At 37.3% G+C, this 18,795-nt stretch overlaps 1 protein-coding gene across 7 annotated transcripts in view; it reads right to left on the bottom strand.

Annotated features, from left to right (window-relative positions):
- The window catches only part of TJP1 (tight junction protein 1), a 155,223-nt gene that overhangs the window by 98,430 nt on the left and 37,998 nt on the right, over nt 1-18,795 (bottom strand). Inside the window, exon 1 of one of the 7 annotated variants that reach the window (XM_030456650.1) lies at nt 6,446-6,646. The exons of the other annotated variants lie outside the window; for them this stretch is intronic. The gene's annotated coding sequence lies outside the window, so the exon portion shown is untranslated. Of the gene's footprint in view, nt 1-6,445; nt 6,647-18,795 lie in introns of those variants that run through there. 7 annotated transcript variants of the gene reach the window in all.

Below are 18,795 nucleotides of genomic sequence, written 5' to 3'. Positions count from 1 at the left end.
CTTGGCAGACCATCCTTTCCAGCAAAGAGGACATACTGTGCCTAAAACAAAACTGTCTGTGTACACCACATAAATTTATTTCTGAATTTGTATGAAAATCATGGATTTGGAAACTTAAGGTCTAAATTATGTATTTTTATAACATTATCCAATTATTGCCAATCAATCATTGATGATAATCAATCATTCTGGGTTAAAATTCGCAGAAGCACTGAATCAGTTTACATGTATGTATACACTGAGAAGCCTTGAGCACATCCAATGTTAAAGAGCATCATATTCAGTTCAGCTCCAACTCCACCCCTTTAGCATTAACTGAAAAGGAAGGTGGGATCTTCCTTAGTAAGTAAACTAGGGACTCCCTACTGATTAAGAAACATTAAGGTGGTGAAAACCTGACACAGTTCTCTCCAAGCCACCACACTGTGGCTTAGAGAAGCCACAGGGTGCAGTACATGTTCTAGTACCACATACGGCTCTCCTTCAGTATTGATGCAAAATTAAGTATCTAGTTTGTAATATTTCATCTCCATCTTTTTTACCCTTGTTATTTAATCTGTGAACCAAAATCATTCTGTGGTCACAACATAACTTACTGATTAGGCAGTCTCAAGACAGAACATGTTAAAAGGCTTACAAATATATTTTAAAAGACTCACTGCTTTCTAGACTGTGCTTTAACTGCTTTTCCTGATGAATTAAAAAAAAACCAACACCCAACACACAAACAAGAACAAACAAAATATCACAAAAATAAATGACTGCTTAAGAAATAGTTAATTCATCTGCACAGTCACTGAAACAAATTACAAAGATTTCTGATCAAGAGGATTCATTTTAAGGCAGTTAAGGACACCCCTAACCTGCTAAAGAACCTATTTTTCTTCATTCGTGTTTACCCTGCTTTAGGAACTGAAAAAGTGTATTTCTCATGAGAATACCAGTCAAGGGGAACCCTCGTCTGCTGATACCAAACATACAAACACTTCCTCAGCATTTCTTAACAGGAAATTATACCTCCCCTTCCCCAAAGCCTACTGTAAGGTTTTCTATGGCTAATAAATGTCTCATTCTAAGGACAGATGATCAATTTTTGTGTGCAATTACGCTAAAACCAAGTATGTGACTTTTGGTTTTGAGTACTAAATATGATAAACATTTGGACAGTCTCAATCCAAGACTAGGAGCAAGATGGAAATAGCAGTAGCTTCCTGTACAGATGTTAAATTGCTGTTCTACTTGAAACTAAACCTGATGTCTGATGTACCTGGTTTCTACCATTTTCAATTTCCACTTATAATCTCTAAGCTAAATAAATTTTTTTTTATCAGTATTAAAGGGAGTCAGCATTAATTTTTACTATGAACCTCAGAAACTTCTGGGAGAGACACAGACCACTAATATGGCTACAAAGGCTGACCTCAGAGAAGCTCCCCAGGGACTGCAGGTGAGTGACAGGTTTGTCTATCATTATATAAACTTCAGAACCTATCTACCCACCTTCTGACAAGGAGCAGAGCTCTTTAGCTCTCTGCACTTCCAGGTCATTTTCCCTTCAATGTTCAATCACTAGGAATTACCATATAATGTTGAAACATTTGCCTCTAGTAATAATTTTACACCAATCCAAGTTTATATTTTCCAAGCACTTGAAAAACACAGTTTATGTTAGAGCACAGTGTTTGTGAAAATATGTCAATTAAAGTTTATGACAAAATCCTCTAAAGAAATTGAAAAGCACATTACATGGAAAAGTCTGAAACACATTCAGCAACAGTTCCTTACATGCTGAAAATCCTCTCTCTTGGAGTGTTTAATTTGAAATGTCATGATTTAACAAAAAAAAAATTGTGAGACTTGCAGTCACACTGAATAAAAATAAGTTTACATAAGCTGAACTTTTTCTTTAGTAATGAAGAACCTTCTTAGTTCCACAGGGTTGGACTGAATTCTCACTGATTAACGTTTCTCAAAAATGTGGATGCCTGAAGAGTGACTGCAGATGTTCTCTGAACAGGCTTCAGAGGAATGGCACACAGGTGCATGAACAGTGATCAACATTATTCTTGACTTCCAGCAGCCCCACAGTCCAATATGAAAGAATGCAAGAATCTACCAAGTTGCAAAGAGTTCCTTAAATTCTTCTGTGTTGCTATCTGCTTAGCGTACATGACTGGCTAATTCATGAGGAATGTAAGCTACCTGTGATAGCTGAGATAGACTGTACATTAATGTCAGAATATAGAAAAATAATGTAGCTGAAGTCTGCTTAAGTTAAGCAGGACAGCTAGTCATCAATTCTAAACCAACATTATTTAATGTGGATTGCTCAAGGACCAGAAAGCCACATCAGAACCCCCAGACAGCAGTACTTTGTACATATCCAAAAGACTAACTTGGAGAATCCTAAAGTCTGTCTCATTTTGCCATATGGGAAGCACAAACAAAAAGCAAAATATGAAATCCCTTCCACTGGAGAGAAAAAGGGAATGCCAGGGTCTGCCTGGGGAACTGCTAAGAGACAAGCTCTGCAGAGGAATCTGGAGAAGCTGGACATACCAGACTAACACGTACATGAAACAGCATTTTCCTTTCTATGGAGGGATATCCAGATACTCCTCCCTCCTGCTTCCCTCATATAAATGAAAAAGGAATTCCATTTTGTCCCCATGCACACCTGTGTAAATAGCTGCATACAGCATCCAAAACACAGCATCTCACAATTACTGTCTTCTCCTGCCATCAAAGGGGAGGGCCAGCACCACAGCTACTCAGACACACCTCTCTCTCAAGTGACACTTGAACAAATAAAGCTAGTAGCATTTATTATAATAATAGACATTTCAGTAGTATAAGAATCAAGCTTGCCCCAAACAGCCTGCCATCTAAATAGAAAGGAAAAAAAAATAATTGAGAGGGATATCAAAATGTTGAGAGGGATATCAAAATGTTTGGACAAGCTGCATGGAAGACGACAAAATCAGAAACAAACAAAAAAATTTGTTTTCACTCTTAATGCCTTAATCTAGGTTATACTTCCTCACACCTAGATGATCCTCCTTTAAAGCCTCATGCATACAGTAAAGACAGAGCTTACAACAAAGCTATTTCACCTCAAACAAGGCCACTGCCTGCTTGAAGCTATGCTACTGAATGGTCTTTAAATATGGAACGACTTGCATGGCCTAACTAGAAATAGAAAAACCAAAGAAATCTAATGGAAATGTGAAATATTCATCAGGGAAATGTGGAAAAGCTATCATAGCAGGTTTTTTAAATGGCTTTGTGAATTTTTTCTTGAACATCAATGAGATCAGCTACTTGGTAAACTTAACAAGGGGTATAAAAACAGCCAGGAGAGAAATCAGGAACCCTCTTTTTAAAAACCTGTTTTCAGTACCAGTGACTTTCAGAGCCTCAGAATTTCTTCCACTTTCCTTCTCACTGGTGCTCATTAGCACTACCTGCAGCAGAATTGCCCCTGAATCACAGCTGAATCATGAGCTGACATTACAGCCTTAAGTTTGTCTGAAGGTGCAAGCAAGGCTTACACACACCGCATTCAAAATTCTTCAGTTCACTGCATTACCTGTGGCAAGATGAAAGGAAGCAGTGTGCTAAATAGACAACTATTTACACTCTGCTACTTGGGAATTGATCCATCACAGTCCTGAAATCCCCATTTTTGCAGTTTCATGCATTTGCCCAGCAGAGCAAAGTGTTACTTTCACCTGTAGTAAGCAGGAAATGAATAAAGATGTAGCTGAAAGTGAACAGTCAGAGGAATATCACCCTACTAACAACAACAACAACAAAGGTTGCTGCCTTTATTCTAACAGAGTTCAAAATCTTTGCTACAAAATTTTATCCACCTTTATAGACAAAAAAATAGGATGCAAGATTTTTTAAGCATGGGATCACTGGCTTTGCTAACAGGAAAATACTCAAATTCAGTTCATTTTGACATTTTTCAGTTTAAACTGCAAAAAGGAACATGCTTGAAAAGATTGGGAGCTAAAATGCTGAAAAAGATGAAGTCTCTTTGAAACTCAACTTAGTCACAGGGTCAGTTTAGGGGCATTACCTGTAATTTGATCTTTCATTTCTCTCAGATAAACAAGCTTAATTAGTTCTCTTCCTTCAGAATAAACTGAGGGAATGATGGTACTTAATTTATAGCTGTTGTTTCATCTTAGTAGTCCCATAGTATGAAGAGACTTCAACATTTTTAATATCTAGACTGTTAGTAAGCTAAAGGCTGCCTCATACTTTTACCAGCACCAATCATTGATTCACTTTTCATATTTCAGAAGGCAAACCAGAGGTGAGTAGTTTAAATTTGATACTCCCAGAGGAGAAACCTCTTTCATCTATGCTATGATCCAAGTAGCTCTGGTTTTATGAGCTACTCAAAGTAGTCTTTGTAAGTGAGAATGCTTTATAAATGCTAGCTTTAAACTAATCCTGAACTGGCACCATTTGTTTTCCTAGTTATTGAGGGTTTTTCCTGTTCGATTAAAAGTACTATAAAGCACTACCAAAAAAACCTCAAAAGAGCATTTTTATCTTTCCTATGTATCTAAACATGCATGTAGTAACAATGAAAACTTTATACTTATTTGATATCTAGACTGTCGTAGTATTATCTGAAAAACATGCAATACACTCAAAGTAAAGGCATAGTGAAAAGTTTGCCTTACTTTCCAGTCTTCACAGTTTTCCCTTACATGAAAACCCCTCCTCAAACTACCTATCAATCAAATCTTTTTTAACACTGAAATAGCAGCTTTAATCTCTCTTTTGGCAAAAATGTCAGCCTCCATTAAGTCTTATTAAGTTTTCACTTCGACGTGTTTGTACCTTCTTCTTTCTTGAGAAGAGCTCCCTGCTATAAAACTCTTCTTAAATTCTTTGTCTACAAAAACTTGGCAGAAGGTGTGCTGAGTGTTCCTCTCATACTGAGAGATGCAGTTGCCTTGTTTCCCCAAGATGCCCTTTCTGTATCATCTTTTACTGATGATCTCTGAGCAGAAATCATCTTCTTGTTCTCTACCTTGTTGAGCCCTGTGCAGTAATAACACCCATCTAAGTAACAGCATGGTCAAATCCTACTGCCTCTTGCAGATATGTAGAATTAAAGTACATCCTGTGTTTCAATTGTGTTGTATCAGCAGGAATTTCAATGCAGTATCTTACTATATAAATACCATTACTCTTAAATTCAGATTCATTTAACTATATGTGTTAAAAACAGCCAGACTACAGGAAAGCTTTATCTCTTCTCTTTGCTCAGAAGTCTGGATGAACAATCTTACATAATTCTAAGAACTCCCCACCTTAAGCTGGGCTGGCCAGCCAGCTGGCTGCAAAGTTCTTTAGAATACACAGATATAAAGGACATCTATTCCTAGGTGCACAATAACAAGCTCAGCAAAATAAAGAAACAACACTGTTGTAAATACTCAGAAGTCAGATTCCACATACTCTCATTTGGAAAGGATAATTTACAGGTGATATTTCAGTTTATGATTTGCATCAAGTAAAAGAATGCATAATGTCCTCAAACATTACAAAATAAGTAAACAAATCCCCTGTATCTTACTTCCAAAACACAATTTTAGGCAACAAAATGAATGGTGTATTTCAGCCCAAGTGGGTATGTTTTGAAAGTAATTTACACTTGAGTTCTAACTAGTGCTGCTTCAATCAGGGCCACAGTAATCTGCACATATTAACACTTTATGTCCCCACATAAACTATTTTTCATAGACTTGTCAGAACTAATATGGTTTATAAGTATGTGAGTAAATACCTTAAAACCTGATTTTGAACTAAATTGTGTAAAGTGCAACTTACAAAACTATCCATTCACTTTCTTTGCTCTTTGAGGAATCGTAAATCCCCAAGCAAATGCCAGATCATTTTAAAATGTACTGAAAACACATTAAGGTTACATCAGTGCTTGCGTATCTTTTCTGTGTATAGTTAAGTATAAAAGAGTCATACAAACAATCTGAAAAAAGAGCAGTGTTGATAAATCCCTGGTTGTGTGTACCAGAAGAATAGCTCTTGGTCTGGTTTGGCATTTAAAGTCTGACTTCTTTTCACACACCCCAAACCCCACACACATTCTACTGCTAATACTCAACACAAAAGGACTAATACCGGCTGATTAGAACATGCTTCAATAGCATAATTCTCTAAAGAGAATGAATATCCTATAAGTTAAATGATGACACTAGGTTATATGAAATCCTCATTAGCTCAGCAGAAAAGAAGAAAGACTTCAGAGATATGAAACCATCAAAGCAGAATGTTCATAAAGGGGTATGATTTCCTCTTCGCCTTTTAATCACATTTTGAAATAGCTGCCTAAATAAGCATCTGCAAATACATCTGATTCTGTAAACAAAAAGGCTCATTCCATACTGAACTGCTTACTCACCTGATGATGTAATGAATGCGTATCAGTCTCACAGCCACCAGGAATTAGATTCTAGTTATTAGCCTTTTATCCACATAGTCCTTGGAGGTTAAATCAGTGCCAATGCTGTGATACTATATTTAAATGGCTTTTTAAAAAATAAAAGCTATTTTCCCGTCCAGTAAAGTTAACTGAGACTGCAGAAAACATTCACTCCTGTTTGTTCATAAAAACTTGGTCTAGGGACTACTGTTTCATAATAGTGTCTGCTGTTTGCACCCTCCACCATTTTACAATGTGCTTTTCCTTCCTCTGAGAACACAGCTCTCCCGATGCGTGCGATTTCCTGCCCTTTGTCAGATATTGCATCCAAGTCCGAAAAATGCTTTGAGATGGATTGTGCCTGCAGATCCAGAGGCAGAACAACACCAGCTGAACGGAACAGCCTTCTGTTGTTTCCTTCTTTTATCTCTCTCTGCAGTCTGGGGAGTAAACTGAGACTGGAGTAGAAGGATGAAAGGACGACCAAACACATACTTCACATGTGGAAGTTACTTGGAAATTGCAGTATCGTTTATGGCTGCACTTCCTATCCAAACTAGCTTTGTAACAGGCACTAGGAAAAAAATAAAAATCTTCTTCCACAAAGACCTGTTGGAGAAGTGTATTTATACCTTTTTTTCTTTATGAAAGATGACATATGTCTTTAAGATGTCTGTATAATGGACATGAAAAACAATGTGCAGAAATGGAGCTCAAACACTCACTTGGACCCACTGGTCACCCATCTTAAGGAAATGAAGCTCGGTGGATTGGATCTTGTGAAGTGAGCTGTCAGCTCCCTGGTTGTGCCTCTTTCTTCCTCTCAGCACACTCAAGTTGTTCAAAATCTCAGCACTTGCAGAATAAAAGCTGGACTTCACAGATTTTTGCTCTTGCAACAAATAGTTTTATAAACACCAGAAATGGTAACCTGAACCCACTTCTGTTAACATTGTTCTCACAGAGGCTGCCAGCAACAAATTAAAGGAAGTCAAGGCATAAGAATGGGCACACAAAAATCTCTGGCCACAACTGATTCTGCTACTTCTTTGTTTAATCATAATTCCAAGTGGTGGAAGTGGGTGTAGCAGGAAAACCAAATAACAAGAAGCTGAATGACAGATAAAAGTCCTTTTTTATTTGGACTTCAAGTTTGACTGCACTGCCATGGAAAATGCTGTTGCACTTCCCATTAATTTTGATGCAAATTTTCCCAGCATGTGGTTAGGAAAATTACTATTTTTAGAATACAAATCAGGAATAGCTAAGGCAGCCTTACAATTTTTTGTAAATTTTTTGTTGTTGTTGTTGCCAGGAAATTCTGTTTTCCATCTGAGAGAGAGGATCATTTTCTCTATAGTAACATCCTAAAAGAATAAAATGGAACAGAAATAAAAAGAAATCAAAAGGGGGGAAAAAGTCACTTAGAACTGCCATTCTATTTCTTTAGGTCCAGTGCTACAGCACAACTGCAATGTGACTAAGTACAAATATGCAATTTTAGTAGTACCTCTGTGTCTCAAGAACATTTCAGATGTTTATAAAATCAAAGTATCAAAGAAAAAGATGTACTTCTCTCTACATTCTACACAGTCACTTGAGATACCATGTATCTAAAACTGTTTCTACTCTGAGTTAAGATAAATCAGGATGATTTGAGTAATTCTGTAAAATGGATCAAGAACCAGAACCTTTCTGATGATGTCACTGGAAATGTAGAATTCACAATTCAGTCTACCTTCTTACCAGGCTTCAGTTAAAGTATGCTTATGTTGGTGTAAATAAAAAAATTACTCCACTGATGCCAGTGGAATTAAACCAGCATAAAGCCATCATGAGATCTTCCATGTTCTTCCTATATTCCTATCTTCCTATATTCCCTGTGTCAGGAGTCAAATACTGTCAAGACTTCACAATAGTAAGAACAAATTAATTTGAATGCTCACCATTGAAGTATCAGAGAAAAAACATTTCCATCTACTTGGGGTTGGAAACCATCACGTGAATTCTACCAGTGACTGGAGAGCACGCAGCAGATACGAGCTGAGGAGATGCTGCCCTCCCATCCTCTGGGGTGCAGGAGCTTCATGGAGCACTGCTACAGAACAGGACTTTTCTGATAGGCTCAGCAGAAGAAAGCACCACGTACAAATGAGTGACTAGTCCCTTGTCTGCATGTGACTCTCATGAATACTCCAAGTTCAATAAAGGCAACATCCTTTTTAAATACAAGTGCCACACCGTGTCTCTGCAGAACCCTACACCAAAAATCTTTGGAAAACAAAATGTATTCTTTCAACATGAAATAACATGTACATCCCAGTTAAATTCTGAGAAGCTGTATGACTGAAATGGATCATTTTCCCCACTCAAGGATGGGGCTCACTCAAGGATGTTTAGCTCTAACAGAAGATCCCAGTGAAACTGTATCTGTATCATCACTAACAAGGGTCTTTTTAGAGCACAACTTCATTTTAAATAGAATGTTACCTAATAATTGTGGAAATAAATCTCAGTGAAAAGTACATAAAAAACAAGCTACAATCATCATCAGACGCTTCCCCCCCAATATTCATGTTATTCACTTGATCTCATTCATAATTCAGTGTATACGGAAAAATCAGTTTGATTTAATCAGTGGTTCTGGATAAGCTTTGCGATGGAAAATACTGCACAGCAGCAAGAATCAGGGTGAGAACACTCTGAAGAGAGCAGTTTAAAAAAAGAGATTGTTGCTACCACAGAGAATATCATAGAAAAAGCTGCACAGAATAACAGTGAGTTCACACACTCCCAAAGCTGCTGATCAGTGAAACTGTCAAACCCAGCTTTTGTTCATGTAAACAGAGGAAGACTGTTCCTATAACAAACTTGCCCCAGTGTGCCCTGCAGGGATTCATGTTGCAATTCTTTATCAATTCCTGTCAGGCATTATTCTGCCAGCTTGTAATCCTATAGCAGAAGTCTGCATAAAGAAATGCTCAGGAAAGAAAAAGTCTAACAGCTCATCTTTCTTCATGCCATACATGCCCAAGCACTGAGAAAGCATTTTGCATATTTTTAAATGACAATACAGCAGAATGCAATTTTTTTTTTTTTTTTTTTTTAAATTTGCTGACTGCAACATACACAAGAGGCTGGATGTGGAGCCTCCTGAAGGTGGTCTGAACACCTTCTGGGTAACTTCGCAGTTACTGTGTGACACTGCAGCATTAAGGACAGAAGCTGGGAGCACTCTGTGGAAAGCTTTGAGGGACAGTCAGTATGGTTCTGAGCAAAGACATAGCTCAAGAGGCATTGGATATTCTGTGCCTTATTTTCCCTGGAAGCACATTTGTTATTCGGGTATTAAGGATCAACTTTTCATAGCAGATGCAACTATATGCTACAAAATGCACATGTATTCTCTCATGCATTTCATTTCCTTGGAAAGTAAACATTCCTGCTTTCACATGCACATGTGCATCCACACAGCTTTGCATTTCTAAACACAGCCCAAGCCCACTCAGCTATGAGAACCACCATGTGGCCTGGAAGAAAAAGGATGAAAGAGAATTGTCAAAGTCAGCCCAACTCCAGGGAAAATTCTCTGCACCATTAACCTTACAGCAATGGCAGGTTATTTTTACATTAAGTTCATTGAAGGAATTAGAGTGAAAAGTATGCATTTCCTGGTCATACATTTAGAACATTACAAGACAGGATTTTTTTTTTTTCTGTCTTCTAAGGTCATTCAAGTACAGCATCTCAAAGAAAGGAATCTCATCTCTGGCTGGCTGAATCAAACCTTTACCAGAAATTCCAAAAGACAGTTTGCAATGACAGCACTTCCAGTTATACATCCCACTGCATTAGATAGACATATTTACTTTGACAGAAGCAGTGACCAACTTTTCTAACATTATTCATCTTCAAATGCATATCAAAATTTAAACCTCTAAAAGCAAAGTACTTTGCTGGTCTCCTAGTCTATTATAGGGTGTACAAGGCAGAGACATGATTAGCTAGAATATCCAAACACTGGAAACAAACTGTGCTGGACAAGTTGCAAGCTGTAACTGTCCATATCCACCTTTCACATGTAGAAAACAGTTGACACGTAAATCAATTAGTGTTTGACAACTCCACTTAGTCCTAAACATGTGCCATCATCTCATCCTGTAAATGTCATCCTGCAAACTGTTCCTTCTCCCACCGGGCCCTGGGCAAAGAAATTACTATTAGGATTGCAGGAAACCTCATTATGGCATTTAATTCAAGAGAATTTAGAGAAAAGGGTAAAAGAGTTATTTTACAGTACTAATGTGGAAACTTGAAAGCATGTGTAGGAACTGAGCATTTCCAAAAATGTAGACCAATGGCAAACATCATCCGTCTGTGGAACTGTATGGAATGTGGATATGTAAATATGGGATTATGCCATGAAAAGAGAGAAGGAGGAAGAGGAGAGGAGGAAAAAGAAGAGAAGAAAGAGAGAAGGAGGAAAAGGGAGGAGGGAAGAAGAAGAAGAGAAAGGGGAGGAGCCCACCTAAATTTTCCACTATTTCTGTAGTGGGATACTGTAACAATAAAATGTTTCTTCATGACAGACAAAAAATAATTACTGGGTTAATTATTTCCAAACACATGAATCAATATTTGTTATCCAGAATGAAAATAAGCAAAGGAGGCCTAGTGGTTTTCTTTTCTTTCAACAAACAGATCTATCTCCTCCTTTCATAACATTGAGTATTTGCTACTCTTTATGTAAGTGGAAAGGTCAGCTATATTAAAATATCATTCCCACCCAAGTTGAGCCACAATACCCAAATGTTTGCCAATTTTTTTGGCATACCGCTAGAAAATAGTACCGCACTGTTTTCCAGGATTGGTCTGCCACTCCTATGTACTTTTCTCTGTTCAAATATTTTCTCAGAAGTTCTTTTGTTACAGCGTTTTTACCTCCTTCAGAGTGGGGAAAGTTTATTCTGCAGACAACTAACTCAGGACATATTTAGCTGCACAATTTCCCAAAGTATAAATGCTGCTGCTATTGTTTGGCATTGAAGACATAAATAATGCAAAAAACTGCTACTAAGTATGCACAAAGTTTGATCCCCTATGCCCAAAAGATTTTAAATCTTCATAAATCAAAGCAAATACAGTTTTGCAGTCAGAGATGTTGGAAAAGTAGTTCACTGTTTCCTTTAAGCTACCCAGGATCAGTTGGGCTGTCTGTATAAAAAGTCAGCAGGGAGAAGGTGGAGGTGTTATTAGAAATGCTCACAGTAATGATCACATCAGTCAGTTTTTCCCCTAGGTCAACACAGGATAGGACACTAAGGTACTGTTTTCAATCAGATAAAGGGTAAATTGCCTTGGAAATGCACAACTATGCAAAACCAATGCATATGTGTCTGTGCTTCCATTCCTACAACATTAGAGTGTTAGAAGCCTGGTCATTTAAAAAAAAATTAATAGCTATCTTATGCTTAATATTTTCCTGAAGTCATAGGAGTTCTGTACAGTTGTCCTGCACCATTAAACAGTGACAATATTGCAGCCTAAAGGTAGCTTCTTTTCAGTGATGGGTGAACTGATTTTTGTGTTTTTTCCTTGCATAATTCATAAGTTAGCATGACCAGATTTTTAAATTTCAAAAGTAGGACATCTATCACCATGGGGAAGCGATGGGGGACTGTGCAGTGTGATCCTGGCAGCTGTAGGATTATGGTCACTAGAAAGGTGCCTACTTGATTTTCTCTCCACTTTACCATTCCAGACATTTGGCTCTCTCATCATCCAAATTTCTTCTGCAGACTATAACCTACCCCAGCTCTAGCCAGTCATAGTCTTTCCCAGCTTGGCCACTAGCTCCTTCCCTTGAGTTACTGGGACCCATCTGAGCACACTGAGCACCCTCCCAGCTATTCTTGACTAGTAGATAACACAGCGTCTCAAGTTACACAACTACTGCAGAGAACAGGAGGTGGCTCCATTGATTTTTGTGAAAGGATGGATTCTGAATTTGCTGCTAACATAGGCAAAGACTGGCTGAGCTGCAGTCTTGCAACAGAAAGCAAGCACAAAGACAGGAAGGAAAGCATCACATGGGGCAGAGTAACGAGAGATATCTGCCTAGTTGAAAGGAAAATTAAATAGAAATAGACATTTAAGTGAGTCCTTACCACAGGGATATCCTGCTGCTTAGGTTAGTTCTGAGACTTCCCAGTGAAACCAACAAAAGAGGTTATGTGTATTTTACTAATGATACACATGTAACTTTTTACATTTTTTTTAAGATCATGTCTTATGAGTGCAAATCACTTTCTGGCTCCCCATATGCCTTTTCTTCCTCTAGGACATTCATGTTCATGTTTGTTTACAGTCAAGAAGCACTGCTATATTCATTGGTGGTGGCACCATTTTTCATGAGTATGAAGATCAACTGATTCCTGCCCAGGAAACAGTTCCTATCTCAGCTGATATTGCAGCTCCACATGCAGCCACAGGCAGTAACATAAACTACTGATCTTGTGAATCTCTGGAACTCAATTATAACCAAACCTTAAAATGTAAGTGAAAAGGAAAGAGCTTCCCCACACCTCAACATGCAGAAAGATAATTTCTGTTGTTATATTCTACCAGCTACATAGCTTCTTTGCTACTATTATCAATGCTTTTATTATTATTTTGTACAATGTTGCCTCCATTTATGTAGGATTTTTGCAGAAAAATTAAAGAATATACAACAAAAACTAGAAAATTCTCTCTGCACCGAGAGAGGCTCGGCTGAGCATGTTAAGAAACTTGATGCTTATGTTCCAAAATAATTATATACCTCCCACAGGGGAATCCTAATTGCTCTGACTACACTAAATTAAAAGTCCTTTTACCTTAAATAGCTTAAATAGTACACGAACAAGGAAAGCACATTATCCCAGAGAGAAAATAGTATTTCCAGTACTGTAATGCAGTCATTCACAAAGAGCATCACCCAGGTTCTCAATCTGTGACCTATGATTATGTTCTCCCTCTCCTCAAAACATTAAAGATACAACTCTGAATACAAATATCCTATAATCTTGTTTACCATAAAAGAATAACAGCAGGTGATTAAAAAAATACTTTTATGGAACTCTTAGGAAAAGATACCTACTCCTTACCTGAAATGCCTGGTTGCTGCTATGGTAACAGGGCATATTTCTATAATATAACTAGACAGGGAATTCATGATACATCATTCACACAAGAGATTTCAACTCACATATTTCAGTCCAGTACACTCAAAAGACAGCAATCCAAACTAAGCTTAGCCTTTCCATCTTATCTCTATAACTGCTTGGATTCTGAACAGGAATGATACAGGAATGCAGCTGACCCATGTAGATTGGTCCTGAAGAATTAAAAGGCAAGTAGCTGTTACCAAAAGCTTACTACAAGAACCCAAGACACCTATCACAGCTTGCACTGAAGATTCTCACACTAAATCAGTGTAAGTGTTCCAATGGAGGGAGACCCTCAACAGGATTCACCAGTTGAGTAACCAGTCCTTCTAGTCTGCCATGAGAGAAACTGAAAATCCGGGAGGATTTGAGAGTCCAGCTCCGAAGTGACATCTTTGTGTATCTAAAACCCGATTACATGTTTTTAGCAAAACACTAATTTCAGACATAATTCTAAGCCAAGAATTAAAAAATATTGGATAAGGTCACAATTTGCCTTAAGATGAAACATTCGGGGTTTTAATAATATGGAAAATATGTATGTAAGCAATTTAATTAGCTTACTATACAGATTATTTCACCTCCTATCTCATCAAGTGTATCAATATTTAAATATAATTATACTTATGTTTAAATCAACTTCTCCAAACTTGCTGTTTTAGGGAAACACATTAAGACAAATTAAAAATTATTTTCAACCAAATGCTGAAGAAATATTTTCTCTACCAAGTCCTGACATGTTTGTCAGCCACAGTAAAACAACAGGCAAGAACAGTTGTTTCAGTCAATGAACCATAAACCGAAAAGTCTAAACAGAACTTGCTGTTTTAGCCTGTAAGTCTGACTACAAAAAATGACATTTAAATAATCAGAGAATCACAGAATTAGAGGCTCTAACAGACATCAAGAGATCATCTATCCTCATAGAGCTTGATTGACAGCTTGAAGGACAAATCACTCAGGCCAAGGTCCATTGCTTTTCCCAAGGAATAGTTAGGAGCAATCTATGAGTCACAGGAATTGTTCTGGAGGTGATGCCCTCCCCTCCCCATCAGCATCTTGGCTGGAGCCACACATCCCTTACTGAATCTCAGAAAATGATCTACCAAGACTGTACAGTAAAAATTAGTTAAGGCTGTAGAGCAAAATCCAGTCCTTATCTCATTAAAATGTTCTGTATGATTTAGCCAATTCTCTCCCAGTGAGTCAAGATAAATATAACTAAATCACCTACAGGCTTGGTTTAGGCTTGCTTTTGAAAATCTTTAAAACATGGTCTGTGTGCATGTACCTCAGTATAAATGACAGTTCATTTCTTCATTTAGAAGTGTTAGGAAGGGGACTGAAGATAAAATGACAGACTGATCAATTTTGTACTGACCTCTGTCCATTACGTTTGCTGCAAACAAAGCACTTTTTATCTCTGATCCTACAGCCAGTGGTCCTGGGGAACAAGAGTTGCTGTTCATGTTTCAACAACTTTTTTACCTCTTTGAAAACTGACATTTATTCTTTTCTTCCCATCTGTAGGTTTAGTTTTTGCCCTATTTGACAAATTTTTCTTACCATGCCATATTTCCTGCTCTCCACTAACTTATCTATTTTCTTCCTAGAGGCAAAGCCAAAAAGGGAATAAATTACTCCTGGCCTCAGAAGAGGTCTTGATAATACATTTGATATTGACAATCCTATGAATATATTTCACAACAATGTTTGCTTTTTTTGAAACAGCATCACAGTGTTGACCTACTCAGTTTGCAGCCTTCCACAATTCCCCATTCATCTTTTGTATTATTGCTGCCAACCAGTTATTCCTCATTTTATATTTTGCAACTGATTTTTCATCTGCTTTTCAATTTACTCAAATAATTTCTTTAAGCAAGAACATCTCAAATTCCAACCTGCCCCTCAAAGGATTTAGAAGCAGTTTCAGACTGTTATGATGCAGAAAACTGTCTTTATAGGGGTAGAAGAATAAGCACTTGGTGCAACATCATCCAAACCAGCTACCCTTTCTGACAGCACACCAGAGTAGAATACTAAGCATGTTGTTTTCGACAGTTTCAAAGTGGATTTCTATTTTTACCTCATTAGATTGCTAATCAGGACATTACAAACATTACTTTAATCATCTACCTGGCTATTTAACTATTGGGAAAACTAAGAAACTTGGCTTGACAAGAGGCACAAGAAACATCTCTACCAGCTTACTACCCTCAAGATGCTATAAACAATTTGGTCTATTATTTTCCTGATAGTAGTGAAGCTCCTCTCTCTATGATTCCTTAGATGATCTTTTTCTCCTATGTAAAGAGATGTGCTGTATTATGCACATCTCCAGACCACTGGGACCTCTCCCCTTCATCCTCCGTGGGTTTTCAAAGATAATTGCTAATGCTTCAGACATTGCTTCAGCTACTTCTGCAAGTAGTCCAGTATGAATTCCACTGGGAACTGCCAACCTGAATCTATCCAACTTTTCTAACCTCAGTGTAACTCATTCTCCTCCTGTTCTTAACTGCCTTTTATTCTTTGCTGAAATCCTGCAGCCCTCTCTGTGTCTGTCATCTGTGCTCATGGTGCTGATCCAAACCAAGTTAAAAACCACGTAACAGTAACTGAAATGTTTGCCTTTTACATTTTAAATTTAAGCCTTAAAATAAATATTCAAGAACTCCAAGCTATTCAAAGCATCATCATTACCTCTCTGGTTTTTCTGAGCAAATTCAATGCAAAATCATTTAGAAGGTTCTTTCTGGTTTCTAACTAAGTATCTCTGTTTATAACTTCCAAATACTGACAGATAAAGATTTCCATAGCTAACCACATAGCACATACTTAACATTAATATAGCATGTCCTCTATTCAACACCATTCCTACAGACAAATTACAAGAGGCACAGTACATTGTTACTGGTTTCTAATTTTTTTTGCCTATGTGTTATGTAACAAATTGTAATTTTAATTTTGACATATTTTACCTTGTTAAAGCCCTTGTAACAAAGCCAATATAATTTTAAATGTTTTGCCAAATCACTGGGTATAGAGATTTCACCCCCCCTATTGGCAGCACTTCTCTGTAGCAGACTTCTTTGACAAATCCTTATTTTTTCACAAGAGAACTGCACTTTAGAGCTTTTAATTTTGAATTAAGTAGTAAAAAAAGCAGTAAAAGCAGATAAGGCATCTAATTTAGATTAAACTTTAAAAAATGCTAAAGGCAAATTTCACTTTGTACACACTTTATCTCTTTCAGTCCAAATAGGTAACAGACAAAAGCATTTCTCGGAATATGATTTAACATTTTAACAACACTTTTGTTGATATTTTGAGCAATGATACATGCCCTTTTGAAATTAATGCAGGAATTAAAAGCTTTGCAATTGTATTTATTGTTGGTTTGCAAATAATTTACAAACATAACGTCCCAGGGCCTAAATCCATGCTTAGAATTTGTACAATTAAAAAATTGAAAAAAAAAGCCCCTCTGGAATTGCTTTAGGTGCTCTCACTAAATATGCAATGCTATTAACCTACAAATATTTATAAAGATTTCTTGGTCTCTGCACTCACTTCAACCTCTACTTGCCAAAGTATAAAATCCACAGTAAAGCAAAACATTTATGTAAAGACTTGAGTTTTCAAGAGTTCCAATTTTTTCTTTCTGCCAATGAAAAAAAAACCAAAAATGAAGGTGTTTGCTTAAGAAGGTGATAAATAATGGCTATAAGCCACATAGAGGTTTATGTGTTCCTTCCTTTTATGGATTCTCCTGGAGTCAGCAAAAAGATAAAAACAGAGAGAATGAGAGCTAATATGAAATAAGTCTATGCACTCATACAGGTCATATGAATTTAAATAAAATGTAATTAAATAAAAATTATTGTGCATATTTTCTTATTTCCTGACATCAGGGCAGGACACAATGTGTACATCTGGGTCTGAAATTGGCTCTCACCTTATTTGAAGAAAGAAATGAACCAGCCCAAACTTCTGTAATGTAGAACCTCACTGATTTGCCACCTCTCCGGAGAGTCAGTTGTGGTTCCTCTTTTCCTTTCTCTCTCTCTTGAGTTTGCATGAATGATTTCTCAGACAACTTTCTGCTGATTTCTAATGTCACAGGCAATGGAGTGATCACCTGGAAACTGCGGTCACGATGCAGTGTCAGCATTTTAGTGCAAGCTTCCAGTGTGCTGAGCCAGCAGGACCCAGCTGTCCCTTTTCACTGCAATGTCTGCTCGCCTTCAGCTAGGATGCTGTGCATCCAGATGTGTCAAAATGTCTCTCAAAGCAAATCCTGTACTTAAACAAGGGAGAGCTCTGGACAACCATCTTTCAAGAGTATTTCACGCTTTATTTATCACAAGGCTGTTTTAGAAATCATTTACCATCAAAGCAAATCCTGTACTTAGACAAGGGAGAGCTCTGGACAAGCATCTTTCAAGAGTATTTCATGCTTTATTTATCACAAGGCTGTTTTAGAAATCATTTACCATCATGTAGGACTCAAAAGCAATAGTGGAGGGATGCATCCAGCCACCTGCTGCCTCTCTGCAAATGAAGAGGCCAAAATGGCACTGATACCCTCATTCTGTGGCAGATGGACTGCCAGTTACCTGAAGCATATAAGCTGATGATTTCTAAGGACATGGAGAGTTATAATTTTTTTTTTCCTGCTCCTTCCAGCAGCAAAACTGCATTAGAATAGAATTTAAATATATTTAACACTGTCATGATACGACCTTCTCTCCTGAAGTCTGTATTACAGGATACTGAATGAGAAATCCTGAAAATATAAGGAGATGATGCATTCTCCAGAGATGATTCTTGAAGCTGAGACAGGTACTAGGCACAAGAAGAGTCAAAACATGAAGATGGCATACGTGACAAATTCTGTCTCAAATGTATGATTTCACACAGATTTATTAAAGAGACACTAAGCATTAGTGACTTTTGAATGAAGGGAAGAGTTAATTTTCTTTGGCTATTACAGTACACTAAGTAAAAGTGTCAAAAAGGAATTTGCTTCCCATTGTTTTATTATGAAGCTTTTCTGCTATTATTGCTGTACTAGGCAATAAGAAATGGAATGTGAAACATGACCTGGAAACATCCCACGTA

This window comes from Calypte anna, chromosome 10 (genome assembly GCF_003957555.1).
Source record: "Calypte anna isolate BGI_N300 chromosome 10, bCalAnn1_v1.p, whole genome shotgun sequence".
NCBI classification, from domain to species: Eukaryota; Metazoa; Chordata; class Aves; order Apodiformes; family Trochilidae; genus Calypte; species Calypte anna.
The sequence above is the reverse complement of the archived record's forward strand: the minus strand, read 5'-3'. Positions and strand labels throughout refer to the sequence as shown.